Source organism: Centrocercus urophasianus, unplaced genomic scaffold (assembly GCF_019232065.1).
Source record: "Centrocercus urophasianus isolate 14NV4802_14NV808 unplaced genomic scaffold, USGS_Curo_1.0 seq_14, whole genome shotgun sequence".
In the NCBI taxonomy this organism is placed as follows: Eukaryota; Metazoa; Chordata; class Aves; order Galliformes; family Phasianidae; genus Centrocercus; species Centrocercus urophasianus.
The window spans coordinates 29,671,500-29,685,623 of NW_024884586.1; positions in this window are offsets into that span (position 1 = coordinate 29,671,500).

Sequence of the window (14,124 nt, forward strand, 5' to 3'; positions counted from 1 at the left end):
ATCAATGATTGCTGGTGTTGTAAATTCTCTGTAGCTCAGAAATATGGATTTAAATAATGGAAAATGCAATTGAAAACTCGAGAAGGAGGGGGGAAAAAAAAAAGGTTAAATGACCTGAAGGTTGTAAAATCACAGGGAAAAGTAAACATTACTTCTTGATGTGGATGTTAATCTGAATAAAAACAGAGTTCAAGGCTCGCTATGAAGGATCAAAGTGATCAGTTGACTAACTGGCACGAATAAAAACAAGGATTAGAAGTGGCAGATGGAAACCTGAACAGGAAAGCATATGAAAGCTTTCTGCTGCTGAAGAGGCCTGGCTAAAAGGATCAAACCACACGAAGAATGAGAGCTTCAGACACAATGTAAATGGAATAATACTTGCAAAAGTCTTTGATTGTAATAAGGGAGGTTGGCTAACACCATACTTAAAATGCTTGTCTTTGGTATTTGGCTTTCATGGAATTTTTCTGGTGAATTTAAGTTTGGTTAGAGTAAAGCACTGAGATTTAGGAAGTGGGCTAAATGATATATTCTCTTGGAATTCATGTGATTTATACTGTGTGTATATTGAATCAATTGTATCTGTTGCATGTTCAACATCTCCATGTAGTTGGTGGCCAATTAGGGGGTGAGTGGTAGGAACAAAACTAAATGGGTTGATACATACCTTCACAAAGAGTGCATGAGCACCTCTCTTTCCACAGTTGATGTTATCCAAGCAGTATGGGTGCACTGAACTCTGGATCCATTAATTCAGTTGGTGCTGCTGAATTGCTACCCATCCCCTTACGGGCAAAGCTGCTAATATGTTTGTCATTGCAGAGTAATGGAGCTGTCTGATGAAATGTGTCTGGGAGGGAACCACATCCTGCCTACTGACTGCAGCTCCTGCCTAGCTTTTTTTTGTGTTGACCACAAAAGCCAGTGCTTTTATCTCAAGATTCAAATACCCCACCGCAGATTTAGTGGGAATTTTACCTGTTTTTGGTGTAATGAGTATACAAGTACAAAGTATACAAGACCACCAATACTTCTGCATTTTGGATCACAGCTGTCTTCAGTTTGAAGCCCTCCTGGCTATGCAGGCAGGTGGCATTGTGTTTGGACTTCTTTGGGCAGATGTGTTGTTTGCTGGGATTTGTAGCATTGCTGCTTCATGGAGCACTTATGCAAGTGTTGGTGGCTAGCATGTCTTTCTAGCACTGTCCTATCACACTTTCTGGGATCTTGCAGGAAGTTTCCACTGTTAGCAGGGGTGATGAATAAGCAGGTGAGTACGTCACTGCTAGGCACAGCAAGGAGGAAAAAGGCCCGGTGCTCAAATACTCAGTAGCATTGTGACAGGGTGTGAGGATATCATTACACAGAAAGCAACAGTGGCAGCAATACCTGCAGATACTCATTTTCCCTGCTACTTATTCTCAAGATACCGTTTTCTAAACATCTCACTACAGGAAGGGGCAGGAGCTAGATCTGTGACATCCCAGCTGCACCTGTGACTCTTTCTGTGGGGTTCTGTAATGTTTGTTGTCTCTCCTGTAGTCACTGGGGCTGAGTTGTGGCATTCTTCACCCCCTCCTGTATGGGGCATGCTGCTTGCGGGGCAGCAAGCTCAACCCAGTACTGTTTTGTGACTCCTGTTGGAGTGAAGCCTTCTGAGCCTTGCTGCACAAAATTAATTCAGGGAAATTTCTCTAAATCATTCTGAGGATGGAATTAGCTCCTTGGTTTTTACTTTGTGAGAGATGTGGATGGATAAGGAGGGTAATGGAAAATTACCTTTTTCTTACCCATTGATCTGGTTCTGCATACAGCATGGGTTGTAACTGTGCAGTAAAGCCAGAGCTGAATTTGATTGCAAGTTATCACATGATTTTTTTTTGTAAAAAGATTTCTGCGGTGAACATCACAGATTCCAGGAGACTGATGGATGTACTGGAGAGGAGTGGGAGGAAGAGTTGTTCTTTGCTGGGGGGTTCGTTTTTACATCTGAAGAGTCTTGAAACATCGTTACAGAGGCTGATCCTTGAACTCTGCAATCAGGTGCAAATATAAACCACTGTGAGTGGCACAGAGAATGGAAATAAATATTTCTTGTAAGGCTGGTTGAAAATCTATGTGTGAAAAAATTCTTCAGTGTCAGATCAGAAAGTCAGTAATATATATATTTTTCCCTCCCTTTTCTTAATATATACATTAAGAGCACTGAGTTTCTTGGCAAAACCTGAATGTGCTAAAACCCAAACTGACATTTGAGGTGGTAATTTTTTGGTTTATCTCTGATTGATGTTGCTGAGGTTGGAGTTGAAAATTGCAAAGTGACTTTAAGGAAATGTAGCTTTTGTTGGAATAAAAGCTTTGAGTAACTGCCAAAGTTACTTATGTAGCAGTTCCAAACTGGGAACTATGGTCTGTTTGCCTGCTTTTCTGTCTGAGCTGTTCTTCCTTGTCTGTTGTCCATAGGGGCAGTAGCTAGGAGGGCTGGAAGCAATGGACATCTCGGCTGGTAGGGAAACCACGTATCTTAGGCTAGGACACCTTATCCCCAGTATAGCACCATGAGTCACAGAGACAACCTTTCCAAATGAGAATTTCCCCCAGTTCTGGCAGTGACTTACTAAGCACCCTTGACTAAGTTTCAGTTTCTTTCCTTTTATCATTTGCTATCTGATGGCAGACTCAAGGGGAAAATAGTGTCTCTCCTCTGATGTATTTGTACAGCACTGAACTCAGAAGATCAATATTCTTAATTACTGTTCAGATATGGATGTGCTGCAAATAATAATTAGACATTTAATCACTGTCAGCATTTACGTAACTTTGCAAACATTTTGTGTGAAAGTTTTATCCAAGTATCTAGTGGGAGTTTTCCCATGTATTTTTATAATGACAGCGTTACCAATCTCCATAAGAGAAAAAGCAATTGTTATTGCTGTAGTTTGAGTTTGAAAGTGGAAACTGCCTTGGTGACCAGTCATGGGAGCAGCATGTCAGGAAGGTGTGCTCAGGGAGCTGCAGTGCTGTTGGCCTTTCTCCCTGCAGCCAAATTACTGTAGGAGTTCTCAGTGCTGTACAGGGAACTAGGCAAGGCCATTTTATATGATGGGCCACAGCAAGCAATGCTACTAAGAACGGTGGTTGTAATGAAATTGCTGTGATCTTCAAGCTGCTCTCTTTTGTTGATGGTGTTGTTCTTAGCACTACTGTGCAACAGAAAATACTGTCTTTGAGAAAGCGTCCTTTGCCTTAGCTGTGACTTTCATTTGAAATGAACATAGGTTTTTGTCTGCAAAGTTTAGATTGAAATGTAGAAATGATGAATGACATGAGATTGCATTTGCTGTTTGAGCTGTAATAGTTTATACTTGGTATTTGCAATTTTAATTTCATGTGGTGATTTTGAGATTTGCTGGAAATGATTATTCTCAAATTTGGTTTGCTGGTCCCAGTTATTTCAAATGATTGTGGGGCTTTGCCTCCCCCAGTGGACCCACTTATCTGTCTCTACATACTCCATGCATAATTTTTGTTTTTTAGGCTAAATCATTTCCCAGGATAATCAAAAACCCTATCTTTTAGTTGCATTTTTAAAAACTGGATAGGTGTTATGGGAGGGTGAGAGAAAGTTCTTCCTGCTTTCTTTACTTTTTAAGTGATAAGTTGTTAAGAAAAAACTCTGTACTGCTGCTACAATCCAGTGAAAAGTTTCTCAAAGAATATGAAAACATTTTTATCACTAAAAATTGCACATCCTTAGTTTGCTGCTTGCCAGCAGGGGGCTGGACAATTTGTTCAAAAGAAGTTTTCCTCTGCATAGTTAGCATTCAGCTTCTTGCAGGGATGTTGTGCACGTTCTTGAAAACAAGAACCTGGACGTGAGCCAGCAGTATGTGCTTGCAGCCTGGAGGGCCAACTATAACCCGGGCTGCATTAAAAAAGGGGTGGCCAGCAAGGAGAGGGGAGGTGATTGTTCCCCTCTGCTTGGCTTTTGTGAGACCCCATCTGGAGTACTGTGTCCAGGCCTGGGGCCTCCCAATTATAGGAAGGACATGCAGCTCTTGGAACGGGTCCAAAGGAGGGCCACTTATATGATCAGAGGGCTGGAGCACCTCTGTTTTGAGAAAAGGCTTGTTTAGCTTAGAGAAGGCTTTGGGGAGACCTCATTGTGACTTTCTAATACTTGAAGGGGGCATATAGACAGGAGATAGGGTATGACTGTTTACATGGGTGGATAGTGACAAGACAAAGGGAAATGTTAAAATCACTGAGACATGGGAGGCTTATGTTAGATATCAGGAGGAAGTTTTTCACACAGGGGGTGGTGACACACTGAACGGGTTGCCAGAGAGGTTGCACATGCTCCGTTCTTGGATGTGTTCAAGGCCAGGCTGGATGTGGCTCTGGGCAGCCTGGTCTAGTGCTTGGTGACCTGTCCTATAGCAGGGGTGTTGAAACTAGATGATCTTCAAGGTCCTTTTCAACCCAGGCCATTCTATGAGAATATACTCCCCAAATGAATAAAGCACTTCATACTGTTTGATTGTCCTGCTTTGTCAAAAGATTTAAGATAAGAGGGAGTTTATGTGAAAACTGAAATCGTGGGAACAGATATGAGGGGGAAAATAAACCAGTTTGGTTTTTTTTGTTTATTAAACAAGGTTGTTTGTTTTTTTTTGTTTTTTTTTTTCCTCCAGCATCTCACGGTCTGGCTATTAGCTTCTCCATCCCACTGCACTGATTGCATTTTCACCAAAATCCTACTGCCTGAAACTGAGCAGCAGTAGAACATCGCCAGTTGTTGCTGTGAATTGACCTTTTCTCTTCCTCAAGATTTCCTCAAGACCTGTTTTTGCCTTTGCTTGCCTGTCTGGGTTTTTTGTTGTATTATTGCTTAGAAGCAGTGGTGAAACTTCCTGATCTGATTTCAAAAGTATCTTTTTTTAGACTTACTCACTTTGATGTGGGCATAACTAGGTAAAATATAATTATTTAATTGAAAGCACAATAGCATGTAGAAGGAAGATATTTAATCTAAGGAACAAGTGTGTACTGTTAATTCAGTGGGGATAAATCAAAAGCTTTTTTTCTACAAGCTCTGTTCCATATTCTACTTGGGCAGTGAATGGGTCTGTGGTGTGGAAGGGGATGGCTTCTAGCAAGCTTATCACTGGTGATCATCACTAAGCTGAAGCTGTTTGTCATGCTGACTCTCTTAATTTCAACCGATGGTAAAGTGTAGCCAAGCTCTTTTATGAAAGCATACAATAAAGTAAGAGACGCCTCTGTACAAACTTTAAACAATTAGAGTTATTATTGGGGGAAACAAACAAACAAACAACTATTTGGAAGAGCAAGGTGGTATTTTGGCAGGAGGGTATGGGCGACTGCTGCTGTTTGGTGATTCAGAGAAAAGGTACTGGGTGGAATAGTGCCATGCATGCTGGAAGCAGAGAAGCAGATCTGCATCAGGAGAGGCAGGAGCACTCTGAACAGAGCTGCGCTGCCAACACAGCCCTGAGAGGAAGCCAAGACCGAGATTCTTTTGAGCAGATTGCAGTTTGAAAAGGCAAGCTTGGAAATGTGCCCAGGTGAACTGCTTCATGTCTGTTCCTATTGTGTTCAGAGAAGCAGAGGGATATATACATTCTTTGCATGTAAAAAGAGTTGTAGTGAAGAAATGCCTGACTCAAATCATAAGCTTCTCTGCCTAATAGAAAGAATACAGTAAACCCCAAGCATCGTCATTTATCAACAGAAGGAAAAACAACAAAATAAAGAGATGTAAATAGGTGTGAGTCTTCCTCTGGAGTGATGCACTAGTGGTAAACAATGTTTCTACACAGGAATATTTTCATTAGAAGTTGCTTTTCTGTGGATGTTTTTAATTGAACCGTGATTTAAGTGGAGTTGGTGTGACCCTAGCTGCAATGTGCTATTTTATCTTGACTGAAAAAAATATAAACTTAAACTCCATGATAGTGAATTGTCTTCAAGGGTCAATGTTTGGGTATCCACTACTGCAAAAACTTGCTACAGAACTTCATCTCTCTGTTGATTTTTCTCCTTGTGAGCTGCACAACTTTCAGTCCACACATTCTTCCTGCTTTCCCCCAATTCCTGTGAGAAAAGAGGCAGATGTGCAAGATGTCCCTCCAGTGTTTGAATTAAAATTGATCAACAATGCATTTTCTGCTGAAGGCATAGTATAGAAGCATAGATGAATCACATCAAATTTGATTAAGATTTTTTTATTTGAAAAAAAGAAAGGGGGGGGGGGGGTTGGGAGGGAGGGGTTGAGAAGCTGAAAAACTTCAATATTTTCTGAGAATGAATTTGGCTTCTCATTTTGAAATGGCTTTTGTGTTTTGAAGTAGACAAATTTCAAGAAATTCATTAAAAGGCATTAAGTAGTCCAAAAGATTAAAATAAAACTATTTTCCCGTATGCTTCATCCTTGAAAATATTATTTTCATTAATTAGTTGCTCTTTCTCAAAAAATACGAAACACGTGTATTGGGACCTGTTTATTCTACATATACAGAATTTTAAGCAATCCACATTCCCACAGCATCCTGTCTGCTCAAACCTGAGTCAAACACACACACACACACACACACACACACACATATATATATATATATATATATTTTTTTTTTTTTTTTTTGTGGGGATTGCAGACAGGAAAAGTTTTTCTCAGCCTGCATTAAATTTACTTAAAATTGAATTTAGAGACATGAATGAAAACTTTGTTTAAAAAAACAATCAGTCAAATGTGATGACAAGGATAAAAAAGTTGGAAATGTAGTTGGAATTCTTTTTTTTTTTTTTTTTTTTTTTTTTTTTTAAACAATGCTTGACCTGGAAGTTGTTTTAAAAATAGGGTAGAAAAGGTTTATTTTTAAAAACCACTTTCCCCTTGTTTATCAGTTTAGTTCGATTCAAAAACCAAAACTTGGTTCTACCTGCTATTCTTTTGCCTCTGCAACTGTCAGGCAACCTTCGCAGGTGTTTCTTAGGCTTTAAACTGGTGAGTCTAGCAATTTCAGGTGTGTGACAGTTAATAGTTTTGACATTCACCACTCTAACCTCAATAGCAGAGCTGTGCCCAGACGTTTCAGCAATCTGCCCTGCACTTGGTGCAAGGCTGGCAGGAGCTCCTTGGTGCAAGGCCTTGTTTTCTCTACTTCCCAGTGCCTAGGTGGGCATTGTGTGCCCAGATCTTTTGTTTACCAATGGCTTTAGTTAATGGGTATTTTCCCAAGCTGCACTCTTTAAAATAATGCTGAGGTCTGTTTCTGGTGCTGATTCTTTAAATGCTATGTTTCCAAATATTACAAGAATATCTCAAAACTATCCCCATGATGTAAGCACTTGCTCTGAGAAGGTAGGTGGAGCTACATTAGATTCTTTGTGTTGTTCAGGTTAAACGTTTTGTTGTTTTGATGAATTTAATGTTCTTAACAGCTGATGGAAAAAGCTATAAGCAATTAAAAACTGTTTCGATTAGAATCTCTTGTATGCTTTCAATGTTAGGTTCCTATTTCAGTTTGCGGTGAAAAGAACCATTGTACTGATGTTAAATTTTTATGCTGCTTGTGCTAAAGTGGGTTTTGCTTGCAGTGATACTTTTTACTAATGACACTGTCAGTCACTCCTTGTGGTCTGAGTGATTTACTTGTTCTAAGATGAACTGAGCATTACTTACACCTCATTTATTCTTCATGTTTAACTTAACAGTTTTGATTTGAGAAAAATCCATTTATAAGTGAGAGCCAGAGTAGCTTTATCCATTGCATTGCAAGAATGCCTTTTTTTCAAGGGGGTCATAAACCCAAGAGGCTGAGGCGTAACTAGAACATTAATTGGCAGTGATCTACCTGCTTTTCCAGATTCTCTATAATGTGTTAATCTCCTTACTTCATTAACTTACCATTCTGTCTTCCTTACTTTTGTAACAGCCTGTGTTGTTTATGATGTTATTACTATTTGTATTGTTATTGATAATATAAATACTCATCCTTTCCTAAGACATGCTGGAAGTGTTTTTGGGACTCTCCCAGATAGCTGAAAAGTTAGAGTGACACTCATGAAACTAATAATTAGACCCAAGCGCTTCAGAAATGATGTCAATATGCAGGAAATGGAAACAAAGGTTTTGGAATGCCCATTAACATCAATTCCTAGGTGAATATGGACACCTGGGATAGATTTGGGTTATTCTTCAGGTAAGTGTGTGGAGACATAGCAGTGGCAGGAGAGGTTTGGCCGGACAAACTGTGTGAATTTGTTTCGATACTGCTTGGAGATGGGATGGGTGACCTCCGAAGATCTCTTTTAGCTTCAGCAGGAGAAGCCTTGCCTCTCTCTTTCTGACCCACCACCTTTCAGTGAGGACAGCCCAAAGAGGTGAGAAAAGCTGGGTGTGCTTCCACTTCCTGACTCCAATGGTTTTGGTGCTCTGACCACCCATCTGTGATATTGGAGTTGGACACCATGAAGGCTAATTATGAATTACTTTGAAAGAAGACAGCATTGTCCCAGTTTCCCACTGTGACTCAATTTTTGCATTTGGGTCTGGTTTCTATGAAAAACCTACTGAAAAGGCTGCAATAGAATCACAGGTGGTGGCTTTGGGGATATCTGTGTGATGAGATTACAAGCAGTTATCCCAAGAGTAAGATTTCATGTATATTTGTATTTTATTTGAGAATCCATCTTATTTAGTATTTCTTATGGTAATATTTCCGTGCGTTATGCCTATCTTAATTATGAAATGAATATGAGAAAATTGAATTACAACTGATACTCTGGCAATACTTTTTTTTTTAAGATGATTAATTCTGACTATAGGCTATTCAAATAATATTGAATGTTAATTAATAACTTTGTTATAAACGTTAACATCTAGAGAGAAAAAATGGAAAAAAAATCACTGAAATAATGGCAGACAGCATAAATTCTATGGAACAAAATTACTCTTTTCTTATCAACGAAAATCTTGTCATTTCCTTTAGAGAAGCTAGATATGATTTGGCTTTTCACCTCACGTTGTTTAGAGTATGAAAATATGTTTCTGCTACGTATATTACTGGAGAATTATAGTAGAAGGTAATCTCCTCTGTAAAATGGCAGGCTTTTGTTCAAAATGTCTGCATTCATTGGCTTTATCTGACTTATCATCTCTTTTTCTCTCTGATGAGTGCAAAATGTTTGGGTAATTTGCTTTGACCAGATCTGTCTGTGAGATCTTAAGTGGAAAAACTATTTGCATACTTAAGAATCCTGAGAGCAGAGAGTGGCATTATAGTTGGGGATTTGGTCGGGATTTTTCCCCCCCTATGCTGGGCCAAGAGAGACACTTTACATTTATATGTAGCAATTACCATTCCTAATTTTTCTAATTAAACTGCCTTGTGAAAAATTTAACGTGTAAAATGGACGCTGCCAAGCTAATCTGCTTTGCTCTTTGCCTTACTCATTTTTTGCATACCAGCTCCCAGAAGTTCAAATAGCTGTTTTTTCTCTTTTCTCGTCCTTCGACTTTTTAAAAAGTTGTTTTGGAACATATCTTCTCTTAACAAAATATGGTATCTATATGAATAAGTTTACTGAAACTGATTAAAAAAAATAATAATAATTTAGCAGCTGCTTCCTAAAGTTTTTTTTTTTTTTTTTTTTTTTTTTTTGCGGGGAGGTGAAGGGTAATTTAAAAAGAAAAAAAGAACAAAAAACAAAAAACAATAAAGAACACTATGAACAAAGTTACAGACAAAAAATAATTCTATTCAGAAATACATGAGCTGATAGATTTTGCTGAGCTGGCCAGAAGCATGAATGTGTTTGACAGAACATACCCATCTGCTTGCAGTCAGGACCTCCATTCAGCAGAGCAACTCACTGAATAAAGCCCACTGTGCTTACACACACACACAGACAAGTTCATGGGAAATGACCACCTTCTATTTTGCCCATGATTTTTTTTTTTTTTTTTTTAAACAAATCAAAATAACATGCAGTGCTAGCAATTTTTTCTTCATTTGTGTTTAATCATCTGAGTGCAATTCAGAGGCTGAAAGAGCAGCAGTGTTAATTGGAAGTATTCACTCTGCAAAGACTGCAAAGCAGAGAGTAATAAACTCAAATTGGAAGTGGCAGGATGTTTTTGCTGGTAACACTTGTGCATATTTCATTATGCTTTCTGACCCTGGTAGAAGGTAAAGTATAAAACTTGTGATTAAAAATACGATTTTTTACATATTAATTGCATTTTATAATGTTATGGCTGTTGCTGATGAGAATTGAAACAGATCCATTCACTTCCCCTAACAGTTTCTGACTTTTTCAGCGGGCTGCAGGGTCTTGAAAAGTATGGGGATAAACCTCAACATTTCTGATCTCCTGTGCTTGGGTTCTAGATGAGTTGCAAAGGAAGGTATTTGAAATAATGTCTTAAATTGATATTATTGTTGTTCAGGAGTGTAAAAGTAATGTACTTTTACAAATTCTATTTCAGAATATTCCTATGCTAAGCTGCTGCTTAGCAGATCGTAATTAATTATGTTGAGAAACATAGAAATATTTTGTATTTAATTCCCATTGTCATTTGTACACCATATGTAACTTTTTATGTGAATTTATGATGTTCCTAGTTCTGCAGGTATTAATTGTGTAGTCCTTTGTTTTTGTGAATTTCAGTAATAATACAGTACTCTGCATGAGTTTTCAGGAGTGTTAATTCTTTCCTAATGCTCAGGCTCATGGGAAAGAATTTGCTTCCTCTGAAATGGGACCAGCTGTAACGGTGAGAAAATGAGATCCCATGTCCAGATGCTTTATAATTTAGATTTGTTTTTTAAGCTACGGAAAAAGTGCAGTCTATGGGCAGAAAAATTTCCTTTCTGAAAATCAGCATTGCGAGTGAATTTAAAGTTGTACAAATGGATTTGAAGTTTGATGATAAGAAAATTGATTGGAGATTGTACATTGTGAATACATTAGGTTTGTAAAGACAAAACATGCATGAAGTGCAATTACTGCTAGTGTTGCTATATTAGTATGAATGTTAATAGCATGTTTGTTTTTGAAATGGGTTATGCATTCTGGTAAATGTCTGCTTGAATCTAGTCATCTGTGTATCACTTGTCTAAGTACTCTCATTTAAGATGCCATATCCCTTCTTGTAGCAATAAAGGGGTAAAGCAACATTAATATTAAATAATTAGAAAAACAAAAGGGGAATGATTAAACATATTTACATAATTGAAATAACACTGAGTCGCAGTGGGAAATCGGGACAATGTTGTCTCCTTTCAAAGTAATTCATAATTCAGATTTTTAATTATGGCATATTCATTCATTTAAAGATGATTCTGGATGAGAGGGCCACTAATGAAATACAATCATTAGCATCTAAACAAAGTAATTTAGAAAGTCTCCTTTCGGGGAAAAGATTTCTAGAACATCATCAATCACACAAGATATGCAAAAACAAGCAATTAAACCACACACAAGAACTACAACAACCTTATATATTAGTAATGTACACATGAAAACATAACTGATTACAATGATTAGAGTAGGGTAGTGTGGTTAATTTGTATGTTATGTAGCAATTTCATGGAAGAATGTACCAGGACAGACTCATCGCACAACAAATGAATGCCATGTCATTGATCTATGTTTTAAATAGACTAATGTTATTTCAGTTCGTGCAAAGTTATCAATTAAAAACCCAGCGACACAAATCTGAAGCTGTGTCCTCCACAGAAGCATAAATACTCCATTGTGCATCTTCAAGCTGAGTTTTGGTTTCAGCTATGATTTTGTTTGGGATTTTTTGTTTCTATTTTTCTTCTCTTTTTTTTTATTTTTTTTTTGTGTGTGTGTGTGTGTGTGTGTTTGCATTGTGTTTGGTTTTGTTTAAATGGCAAAATAAAGGCTTAGGAAGGTATTTCATGAGAGAAGCAGGTGTTGCATTAGTTTCTCATTAACTACTCAAATCCTGCTTTGGGCTTATAGCAACAGAGTGCTTATAGACCTAAATGGGTCAGTGATTTACTGGGTCTTTCCATACACAATTACAATTCATTAAAAATGCAGCAGCATTAAATGGACAGAGTAATTCTGCATGACTTTTAATGTCTGTGCATAGTGTCCTGTTAAAGCCAGCTTTTTTTATGTCTCTTTAAATACCTTCTTCTTTTGGTTAAATTATAATCTTGTTGGAAACCCATAATGTTTCCTCATCCCTTAAAGAAAAGGCAGAAGTAGCTGTGTGTATGAGAGAAAGAGAGAGAGAGAGAGAGTATGTGTATGTGTGTATATATATATATGTATGTATGTATGTCTGTGTGTGTGTGTGTGTGAATGCAGAGAGCATCTTGCCACAGAGAGCCTGGTGCAGTTGCTCTGCCTTTGATAACCACCAGGCTTAGAAGCCAAAATATGTTCTATTGGGTACTCAAAGGATAAAAATACTGGTTAATTTTCAGCAGTGCTCCTTCATTTGACTTTACAATTTATAGCAGCGAACATTAATGCAAGAATAGCTTGGTTGAGGAGGAGTTTAAAATTAGAGCACCTCTTCTCATTAGCCCCAGCAGCCTGACCCAGGGTGAACTGAGAAGTAATTTGCCGCCAGATCCTCATTTTGCTTCTGTTATCACTCCTTGTAAATGAAGCGCAGCAATTTATTGTAGCACCTCAAGGAGTCAAGAACATAATGTGTAAAACACATACAAAAAAAATCTTTCTTCACATTCATTAACACCCAGCACACAGAGGCTGTTCACTTTTCACTCTAATGAAGGAGGGGGATCTTAAATCTAAAGCTTTCCAGCCTGTGAAGAAGGCCTCTTCAGGTCATTAGACAGAAGCTGAGTTGGACTGAAGAAAGGTCATTGACAAAAAAGGGAGAATGGCAATATGATGAAAAATAGAAAATGGATAAAAGAAGAGACTTTAGAAAGCTCAGAGAATAGAAAGTACATTTTTGGCTTCAGTGATCAACCGTTCTTGTCTATGTTCATTTCCTGTTGTAGACGAAGAAAAGAATATCTGGCTTTTTATTTAGCTGGGAATTGCTCTCATGTTTGGTCAATTCTCATTTCATCACCCTTGATCTGACCTTGCAGGAAGCATTAATAGCCTTATTTTTAAGGGAGCTTTGTCTGCTGTCCATGAATTCAGCTCTTCATTTTGCTCTTTTTTATTAAAAACATGCTGCCTACTAGATTTTAATGTATTCTGATTATGTAACTGACAATTTCGCCATAGGGAAATCTTTTGTCTCTCCCATCCTGATTAACACTTTGAGTTTATAGCTCTCTATTAACATCGCGTTCAGGAGTATTAGGAAGTGTCTATATGCAAATTAATTTATATTGGTAATAGAAGTAGAAGAACTTAGGGAGGAGACAGAATCACACTGGACACATGCTGAATGCACAGTAAAACTGTACTTTGGGCTGGAGGTTTCCTAAGCCAAAAGGTGTAGAATCTTGTAGAAAATGCCTTCTTATATCATTCATCCAGCCTTCAGTGGCTGAATCCTGCAGTCCTGTAGCAATCACTATTAGGCAGTGCTTTTCTCCATTAATGCAAACAGCTTGTGCTGATATATTCTGTTACTGACATAAAAGTATTGTGAGGATAAAGGCACAATAGAGATGTATTTTTTTAATCTTGTTTGTTATTATAGATGAGAAAATATTATTTTTTGCATATTTCCTTATGGTTGCCCACATCACATTGCTGAATATTCCCTTCATATAACTTAATCTTATGTATTAGGGTGTATATATTTTGCAGTAAATGCTTTCCATTTAGTTAACAGCATGAGACCATTATCTTGTGACAAAACTCTGTTCCAGAGAAGCCTCTTCATTAAATAAGTAATCAACCTTTACTTACAACAGAAACTGGAATTAGTAGTATATAAATATATGATGCTGAAAAGCCATCAGTTGAAAACAACATGACCTACATCAAATTTTATCATATTGTTCTAATCCTTTTGGAAACTGATATGCAGTAGTGTGCCTCTGGCAGTCTTAGACAGACAAACAGATGAAAAGTGCTCCAAAAACAATACAAATGGACTGTCAACATCCACAGTACATC